The sequence below is a fragment of the Chiroxiphia lanceolata genome, chromosome 3 (genome assembly GCF_009829145.1).
Source record: "Chiroxiphia lanceolata isolate bChiLan1 chromosome 3, bChiLan1.pri, whole genome shotgun sequence".
NCBI classification, from domain to species: domain Eukaryota; kingdom Metazoa; phylum Chordata; class Aves; order Passeriformes; family Pipridae; genus Chiroxiphia; species Chiroxiphia lanceolata.
The window spans coordinates 116,584,581-116,594,708 of NC_045639.1; the positions used below are offsets into that span (position 1 = coordinate 116,584,581).

The 10,128-nt window shown below is 54.7% G+C and overlaps 1 protein-coding gene across 1 annotated transcript in view; it reads right to left on the reverse strand.

Annotated features, from left to right (window-relative positions):
- Window positions 1-4,077, reverse strand: part of DTNB (dystrobrevin beta) — an 88,463-nt gene extending 84,386 nt beyond the window's left edge. The window contains exons 1-2 of the mRNA XM_032683454.1: window positions 3,970-4,077; window positions 3,516-3,595 (exon numbers count right to left, since the gene is read on the reverse strand). The gene's annotated coding sequence lies outside the window, so the exon portion shown is untranslated. The remainder of the gene's footprint in view (window positions 1-3,515; window positions 3,596-3,969) is intronic.
- Between the last annotated feature and the right edge of the window lie 6,051 nt (window positions 4,078-10,128).

Sequence of the window (10,128 nt, forward strand, 5' to 3'; positions counted from 1 at the left end):
GCCCAGCAGACCTGCAGGCTCTGCAGGACAACACTCTGTGTTTCACTAACACAGCTCTGCACGCTCACATCTGTTCCCCAGCAAACCACAGGGAGGGGGCAGAGAATTCAGGACACTCAGTGCCCACGACGCTGAAATGCTTTACTTGAGTAACCAGAGAGCCAAACACTCTGATTTCACTGAGCTGCCCCAAAGCCTGAGCAGCAGGAATGGGTTTTTACAATCTGCTGGAGGCTGAAGGTAATGTCTGTGGGTGGGATTTACCACGAGCCTGCAAACAAGGGCAAATCCAGCAGCTGAAACTGTTTCCTTAAAACAAAGCAGTGCCACTGTTAGAAAAGGTAATGAAACGTTCCACCAGGATTTTCAAGCAGCAAGAAGCTGGAAATACCCTAATTAAGAGCTGTGCTTCCCAAAATGGATCTGGCAAACCCTTCCCAGCCACTGCACCCTGCAGGGGCCCAGCACTGCTCACAGAGCACAGGAGAGAACTCCAGAGCCAAATGGAATATTCATTACCAGGAGATGTTCTGAGCTCCATTTCTGCCCCTCTCCCTCCTGACCCCGAGTGGGAGATGCAGCAGGGGACACACAGCTGGGAGCACTGACAGGACCAACCCAACCCTCAGCAAAGTTCACCCAGAGCTCCCCTGGCACAGCTGCAGGGATGGGAAATCCCAGCAATCCCAGTAATCCCAGTCCAGGGGCAGTGAGAAACACCTGGAAACGTGAACCACTCTCCTGATCACAGCTGAGTCAGGGATAAAAGAGCTTGCCTGGTTTTAATTCTTTAATTTCATCTCCTACATTAACTTAAAAGGAAAAACAAAGTAAGCCAGAAGTAAAACTTTAATTGGTGACAGGCCATTGCTTCTGTAAAACCAAGCACTGAAAACTAAAACTCCCTTAAGCTTTGGCACTTTCTGTTTTAAAAAAATAAGTTAAATTAAGGCCTCAGCTCCCTCCCTCTTTGCCTTAGGCCAGAACACCCCCTTCACTCCCCCATCTCTTAAATCACAGAATCATTTAGCTTGGAAAAGACCTCCATCCTCAGCAAGTCCTTTGACCCAAATGAAGTTAAAATCTGCACTGATGAAGACTGAAAAATACCTCACTCTTGTGGTCAATCAGTAACTACTTTGAATTATTATAATTTTAAGTGGTTTTGAACCACAGAACATCCTTTAGACATCCAATCCTTTTAAAATTCAGTAATGAATTGGCACCTGCCATCATAATTCCCTTTGATTCCAAAGAGATGCACCTGGCCAGATAAAACTCCACAACAGATATCACATCATAAGGTCTCCTGCCTTTTCTCCCAGATCTAGGCTGCCTAAAAGTCTCCACTGGCATGAGTGTTTTAATAAGCACTAAACCAAACAGAGACAACAAAAATCATGATTTCTTCTCCCACAGCCAACAAATTCTAAATGACCCACAGCCTGTGAAAGAAGCAGCCTGCTCCAAAAAAAACAGGGAGCCTGGGACAACCCTGGGGAGTCTGGGACAATCCTGGGGAGCCTGGGACAATCCTGGGGAGCCTGGGACAACCCTGGGACAACCCTGGGACAACCCTGGGACAACCCTGGGACAACCCTGAGACAACCCTGGGACAACCCTGGGACAACCCTGGGACAACCCTGAGACAATCCTGAGACAACCCTGGGACAACCCTGGGACAACCCTGGGACAACCCTGAGACAACCCTGAGACAACCCTGGGACAATCCTGAGACAACCCTGAGACAACCCTGGGACAATCCTGGGACAATCCTGGGACAACCCTGGGACAACCCTGGGACAACCCTGGGACAACCCTGGGACTATCCTGGGACAACCCTGGGACAACCCTGGGACAACCCTGGGACTATCCTGGGACAATCCTGGGGAGCCTGGGACTATCCTGGGACAACCCTGGGACAACCCTGGGACAACCCTGGGACAACCCTGGGACTATCCTGGGACAACCCTGGGACAACCCTGGGACAACCCTGGGACAACCCTGGGACAACCCTGGGACAATCCTGGGGAGCCTGGGACAATCCAGGGACAATCCTGGGACAACCCTGGGGAGCCTGGGACAGTCCTGGGACAATCCTGGCATGGCTTCTGCATTCAGCAGCACAGAACCAGCAGGGAACAATGAGGGGGAGCCCCATGGCACCTACAGGAGGTCCTGGATGTGCCCCCTTACCAGTGGGATCCTGGAAAAAGCAGGAACAAACCCTGGCAGCCCAACCATGGAGTGGGGAGCTGCTGCCCTGGGACTGAGCCCAGCAGCAGGTTTGGGATGGATTAAAGCAGAGAGCAAGACAAGAATCCTGTGTGTGATAACGGGAACAAGGAGGAACCCAAAGAGGATTTAACAGGACAACATGGTCAAGGAAGAGGCCTCAGCCAGACACCTCTGGAGCAGCATCCTGGGCAGGTGGAAGCACAGCGAGGATTTAGGGGTCAGAGGAAAACTGGAACTGAAACTTTTTGAACAACTGGCACATGGAATGGTTTGTCACTGGGCAGCCACACCAGACAGAGCACAGAGTGATCAAAGGTTTGGGTTGGAAGGGACCCTAAAGCCCATCCAGTGCCACCCCTGCCATGGGCAGGGACACTTCCCATTATCCCAGGTTGCTCCAAGCCCCGTCCAGCCTGGCCTGGGACACTTCCAGGGATCCAGGGGTAGCCACAGCTTCTCTGGGCAACCTGGGCCAGCATCAGCCTTAATAAACTCTCTGCAGTTCCCTCACTTCTTGGGGTCCCTGAACACTTCAGGAGCACTGAACTGCAGGTTTGGGAAGAAGAAAGAAACAGGAAAAAGAAGAAGAAAGAAACAGGAAGAAGAAAGAAACAGTTTTAGGAACCAGAGTAACCAAAGAAACTGAAAGTACAGAGCACAGTTAAAGGGCAGCAACACACAACTACTGCCCAACCTCCAGAACTCTGATTCTGTCCCACCTGAGACTTGAAGCAGCATAGAAACAATTTCCACAGTATCTCTGTGCCACCCATCCCGTTCCCTGTGGCTCAGCAATCCCCTCGGGAAGGAGACAGCACTACAGTGGGGCTCTGAGAGTGGGGAGGCCCTGGCACAGGTTGCCCAGAGAAGCTGTGGCTGCCCCTGGATCCCTGGAAGTGTCCAAGGCCAGGTTGGATGGGGCTTGGAGCAACCTGGGCTGGTGGGAGGTGTCCCTGCCCATGGCAGGGAGAGGGGAATTAAATGTTCTTTAAAGTCCCTTTTCACACAAACCATTCCATCATGAGATTCACCTTCCCCAGCCAAGGGATGTGTCACACAACGATGCAATTCTGTGGGAATTTCAAGTAGAGGAGTGTATCTCACAGAGGAATATTTTTACATGTCCTATACATGACAGAAAATGCAGAAATCACTGCTCCAGGCCACAGGTTTGTCAGAAATGAAACATTCAGTACCAGTTCCGTGAGTGCAAGAAACAGACACCTGATAACAGCATTTATGTTCGATCCCACAGTCAGTCCAACAGATCACAGTACCTGAATCACACTGAGGAGCCTCTCTGGGCAGCTCCCACTTTCCTGGGCTCGGCTCCTTCTCCAAACATTTAACTGACGACCTAAAAAGACGAGGAAAAAAAGGAAGTTTGTTTGTTTGTTTTTTCCTCCGAGAAAGCAGCGGTTTTCCACAGAAAAATTACATCCCCCCTATCTCGCAGACACAACACGGTGCTGCTTTTGCCCTGATGGTGTGTCCCGTTAAACCCGAAGGGATGGAGCCAGAACACTCCGTGTCTCCCGTTAATCCCAAGCGCTGGAGCCGCACCCTCCGTGTCCCAGTAGCCGCTGTTCTGGAGCAGAGCGCAGCCCGGCCCGGCCCAGCCCCGCTGCCCGCACAGCCCGGGGCCGCTGCACGCCGGGGCTCCCCCGCGGCCCAGCCCGGCCCCCGCTGGACGCTTCCCCCGGGCCCAGCCCGGTGCCCCCGAGCTCCCACCTGTCCAAGGTTGGCAGTCGGGGTTCCCGGCGGTTCCCGAGGGGTCCTCTGGGGTCCGTGCGGCTCCAGGGCCGGCGGGGCCGCCTCAGCCCCGGCCGCGCTCCAACGGTCCCGGCCGCAGCCGCGCGCCGCCCCAGCCAATCACGACCCGGCCCTGCCGGCGGCGCGCGGCCCCCCGCCAATCCGCGCCCGCCGAGCCCCGCCCCCTCGCGCGCTCCGGCCAATCGGCGGCCAGCGCCGCCCCGCCGCGCTCCCGCCTCCGCTCCAACGCGCGCGCGGCGCTCACCCCGCGGGCGCGGCGGGAACGCGCAGGCGCAGGGGAAACAGCTGAGGGCGCGGCCCCGCCCCCGGCCTGCGCTGAGGGGATCGGGGGTGCGCGAGGCACAGCGAGAGCCGGGAACTGTCCGGTCACCCCTCACAGACACAGCCCGCCCTCACAACCGTCCCCTCACTCCTCACACACACAGCCCGCCCTCACAACCGTCCCCTCACTCCTCACACACACAGCCCGCCCTCACAACCGTCCCCTCACTCCTCACACACACAGCCCGCCCTCACAACCGTCCCTCACTCCTCACACACACAGCCCGCCCTCACAACCGTCCCCCCACCCCTCACACACACAGCCCTGTGTTTCCCTCTCTCCCTTACGCATTTTCGCTAAAGGTTATCTTTATACCCTATTGCTATAGATACAGATGATGACACCCAAAATGGCAACATACCTGTTTACCTATGAAAGAAAATTGTCCTACGATAAACCCCACATAGACAATGTTTTCAAACACCGATTGTTCGGTGTCATTTCACGCTAATCCACCCCGAGGGGTTTATTAATAAGAGCCTGGGTTTCTCTCCCCTTTCTGGGGCGGGTCATAACATGGTCTCAGAGGGCATTTCCAACCCAGACAATTCCATGATTCCCTGACTGCATCCACCCCTTCCCACCCGCATCCCACCTGGATACAGGTGCCACCAATTCCCCGATTCCCTGACCGTATCCATCCCTTCCCACCCGCATCCTACCTGGATACAGGTGCCACCAATTCCACGATTCCCTGACCGTATCCATCCCTTCCCACCCGCATCCTACCTGGATACAGGTGCCACCAATTCCATGATTCCCTGACCGTATCCATCCCTTCCCATCTGCATCCCACCTGGATACAGGTGCCACCAATTCCATGATTCCCTGACCGTATCCATCCCTTCCCACCTGCATCCCACCTGGATACAGGTGCCACCCACCCTCCATGCCTCTCCCCCAACACCTCCCTGGCAGTGCCCAGCCAAACCAGCACTGGGAAAAAACCCAGTGAGGGCTGTGGGGAAAAATGCTGGAACTTGGAAAAACACCAGGTGGTGCCCTGGCTTTAGTTATTTATGTCTCTGATACGGAGAGTTCAGGCTTTGCTCTTTCCTACCTGTGGGCTGTGCCCACCCTCCTCCTTCCCGAGGGTCCCAGGGGAGTCCTGCCTGGCTAAGAAGAGCTTAGGATCTTATTTACTTAACTAATTAATTAGTTGCGTGAATTAAAAAGGAGGAGAACAACAAATTAAAATCTAGTGATGTCACCAAGCTGCAACGAGGGTCAGGATGGATTATTCCCACTGGCAGGTTCCCAAGCCCTTCACAACACCTTTCCGTACTCAAAAATAGACATTTTTGGTATTTTTAATGTATTCAGGGGAAAGAAATCTCAGGCTCCTGCACATTCTCGGGTGTCTCATGCTCCTGCTGGTTTTACCGAGTTTGTTAAGGGCATTCAGAGCTTTCCTGGCAGAAAATCGGGAGAGCTGGTTTCACACCTGTTTCCCCGAATCCCTCCATTTCAGGGAAATCAAGTTCCCATCACTTGACACAGGTTTTTTTCCTGTTTCTTTCTTCTTCCCAAACCTACAGTTCAGTGCTCCCCAAGTGTTTAGGGACCCCAAGAAGCGAGGGAACTGCAGAGGGTTTATTAAGGCTTAGTAGTAAACCAAAGTTTTCCCCTTAAAATGAGCCAAAAGATGATGTAATGGGTGTCAAAACCAGCTTACAAAGCCAGGAAGGTGCAGTTCCCCGTCAGCAGAACGAGTGGCAGACCTGCTAACCCCACCTTTGCCAAAGGCTGCATCCCAATGGCCACACGGATTGCTCCTGTGCTGGGCACGGCTGCATCCCAACGGACACGCGTGTTCCTGATGGATTGCTCCTGGCTGGGACTGCTCCCTGCTGGTTTAAATGCCCAGAAATCACCTCACTGCCTTAAAATTGCCTTTTTTTTTTTTTTTCCTGTACAACCCCCACAGTTTCCTGATTTCAGTGTGGCCTGTGACAGGGCCTGTGCTTGGCACTCACCTGGAAGGCGCTGGAAAACCCATGGAGCCGGTTTCTGGGCACATCCCTGGGACACCACTGTCCACCAGATTAAAAAACTATTCCTGAAACCTCTGTGCATGAGGCTCAAGGTGACACCTGCCCCTTCAGGACAGGTAACTCCTGTCTGTTGGGAAGCAGGCCCGGAGGAAGCTGCAGCAGCTGCACCGTGTTCACACCCGTGGGATCACATCCCTGGAATCTGACCACGAGGAGGAGCCCAGAGGCCTCCAAGTGTGAAACTCCTGGCCCAGCTTTTCCAGCATAAAATCCGTGCTGCAGCACTGGGGGAGCCTGACCTGAAAGGGGCAGGAGACCAGTTCAGTTCAACTTTAAACTGGGAGAGGAAGGGCTGGGAGATGCAGCAGTACCAGGGGAGTAAGGAATGTCTTTCTGGAAGTGCAGCAGCTCCACCCCTCTGCTATTCTTTATTTTATCTCACCTTAAATGTGAACCAACTCCCAGAGCTGTCGTTCCCTCAGGTCTGAGGTGGTTCTGCAGGTGGGGGATGGAGCTGGGATGGAGAGGAGTGGGATGAAGGTGGGATCCCTCTGGACAGGGAGCTGAGGCACAGGAGTGCTCATCCCTTCACAGCCCCCCAAGTTCCCCTGAGTACCCCTCAGGGCAGTGGGTTTGGGGTGAAAGCCCTTCAGCCTGCCCAGGGCAGCTCTGACAGTCGAGTGGTTCCCCGCAGAGCTCACGCCTGCTCATCCCTCCCGGCCCCTCTGCCTCGGTTCTGTGCCTTTTAGACATCATCACACCTCGGATCCAACCAGCTCAAATACTTTTTAATACATTGAAAATGTAAAATAAAGCATATACGAAGTACATACAGTATATATATATACACATATTTCAAATACTTAAAATTCTTATGTAAAATATGATTTTTTTTTCTATATTATTTGTGTAAAAATACATTTTCAAATGGTGTCGCCTTGATTTCGCTGTACAGCCCCTTGAGCCCAATTGAAGTCCCTTTTAAAAAGGCAAAAGACAAAGGTTTAGGAATTTTGGAACTGCGTTTGCAGGCCTGTTGTCCACACAGGAAAAGCCTCTGGGAAACAGCACTGGATTGCTTCTTTGTGAGAATTCCCATTTTTATTGCATTAATGGCAAAAACTGAACCTTTTCAGTTTTCCTGCAAGAACCCCCCCCTTGGCCTCGCCGAGGAACTGCTCCCTCCTGTACCCTGTTATCCACCTCAGAAATCACCCTCTGTCCACGCTTTTTACAGATACTAAAATATATATTACTTAAAATATATTACTGTAAGCTCTTAAACTCGCTCTGCAGTTATAGCAAACATATAGCATTTAAAAACAACCCAGGGAACAAGGGAAACTCGGGATCTCTCCCTCCCAGCACACGCTCCATCCCCGTCAGACACCGGCGGCACACGGACCCCATGTGTTCCCCCAGGCCTGGAACACCCCTGGCAGCCTGGGAATGGTGTGTTCCCCCCCCCCCAATTAATCTGTGCTAATCAAAGTGATAATTCAGGGTGCAAGTGCCACCCCAGCCCCTCCCAGCCCCGCAGCCCCCCACATTCCCAGAGCCACCCGCATTCCCGCTGGGGGATCCCAGAGTTCAGAGCTGAGCCCCCTCCAGCGCTGACCCCGGGGCCCAGCTGAGCCCGAGCTCAGCTCCCAAGGGATCCCTGCCCAGTGAGGCCATTCCTGAGCCAAACCTGAGTCCCTGCAGAGGGGAACCCCATCCCAGTCCTGTTCCCCAAACCCTCCCGGCTTCACCTGAACCCTCGCACTGAGCTCCCCCAGAGGAGAGAGGCCCCAAACCCGCTTCCAGTCCTCCCTCCCGCCCCAGGATGGGCTCTGCTGCCCCTGGAGCTGCCCCTGGAGCAGCAACACCCCCGGGGGTGAGGACCTGAGGATCCCTCGGGCTGCAACGACCTGACCTGGAATCACCACCCCAGCAGCTGTGTCGTACAACCAGAGCAAAGACACAGCTCCCCAACCAGTGCAACTGCTCAGAACCTCTTCCTTCCTGGGGATTTAGGGAGGGACAGTGACACTCCACACCAAATTCCTTCCCTTGGCTCCCACCTGGCTCAAAACCTGAACTCCCAGAGCTGTGCTGGCACTTCCAGTGCCACAACCCGTCCGTGGGGTCTGGGATTGGGAAGAGGAGTGTTGGTCAGGCTGTAATTCCAGTTCTGCTTCCTGAACAGGGAAACTGAAACCTGAATCTCTTTCCTCACTGAGGTTCCTTTCCCTGCCAAAACCAAAACTCCGACGTCAGGCTTTAGAATCGTTTCTTTTGGATTTGAGATGCCAGCATTCCCTGCAGTGCTGTTGGATGAATTCCCTGGGAACCCAAGTCTAACCCACATTACGACATCCCTTTGTTTATAAATCCAGTGTGAAGGTGGGGTTGTTGTCCTGCAGGAAGGAGCCTCAGCAGTGGGACAGGCTGATCCCATGCCAGCAGCTACACAGGATCTCCCCTTCTAAAACACATCATCCCACAGCCAGCTGCAGCTTCTAAGGCTTTATCCCTGTTCCAGGGGGGTACTTGCAGTGCTTATTACACCAAGCCCATTATCCCAGGGATTTCCTCCCCACCAGTGCCCTCTGCACACCCGCAGAGCTGCTCCACCAGCCTGCACCAGGAGCCTGTTAAACCCAAGGACGGGCCTAAGAGAATTTATTGTCTGAACAGAAGAAGAGTAGCCCAAGCAAAGTGTTGATCCATGAAATGGAACTAAGGCACTGACAGAGGTGTAAACTCCCGAGCCACCACCCACGGTCCTGCACTGGCCAGTGCCAGCCTGGGGCCACCCTGATGTCTGGGGTCACCAGCCATCCCACATGGATCACCAGCCATCCCCCCTGGATCACCAGCCATCCCACCTGGATCACCAGCCATCCTCTCTGAATCACCAGCCATCCCCCCTGGATCACCAGCCATCCCCCCTGGGTCACCAGCCATCCCCCCTGGGTCACTAGCCATCCTCTCTGAATCACCAGCCATCCCCCCTGGGTCACCAGCCATCCTCTCTGAATCACCAGCCATCCCACATGGATCACCAGCCATCCCCCCTGGATCACCAGCCATCCCCCCTGGGTCACCATCCATCCCCCCTGGATCACCAGCCATCCCCCCTGGATCACCAGCCATCCCCCCTGGATCACCAGCCATCCCACCCGGGCCAGCGAGGCCCAGGCGGGCACACTCCCGAGGGACAGCTCAGGGCCCAGCAGCTCCCTGCACTGCCAGGGAAGGGGCACAGAGCCCCAGTCCATGCACAGCAGAGGACACCGGTGAGATTTAACGGGATGAAGGATCTGGAAGCGCAGCTGGGGCGGGGATGGTTTGGGAAATGCCAGAGGAGCACTGGAGCTGCCTTTCCAGCGGCAGCCCGTGAGACACCGGCGAGCGCTCAGGGACACAGGCAGGTCACTGCCCATGGTCCCTCCTCATCCTCTCCTTCAGCCTGGAAAAACACACGAGGGGAGCCAGGGAGTGACCAGACCCGCTCCAGCTGGGCAGCAAAACCTCTCCCTCTCCTTTAGGGCACGAGCCACCAGGTCAGTTTGCTTTGCAGCCAGCACAGCCTGCAAATGGGATCCTCCCGGGGCTGTCCTGGGGAGGAAGGGGACAGGATTGTCCTGCCCAGGATTACACTGCTGGGACCTCCTTCACGCCTAGACAAGGACAGAGTTACTCAGAATTCCAGCTGGAAGTGGGAAGTGGTGGGAACACACACAGCCCGGGGGTTTCCTGAGCTACGACCACCACCAGCGCGAGACGCTCGCGGGGGCAATTTTGTGCAGCTTTCTG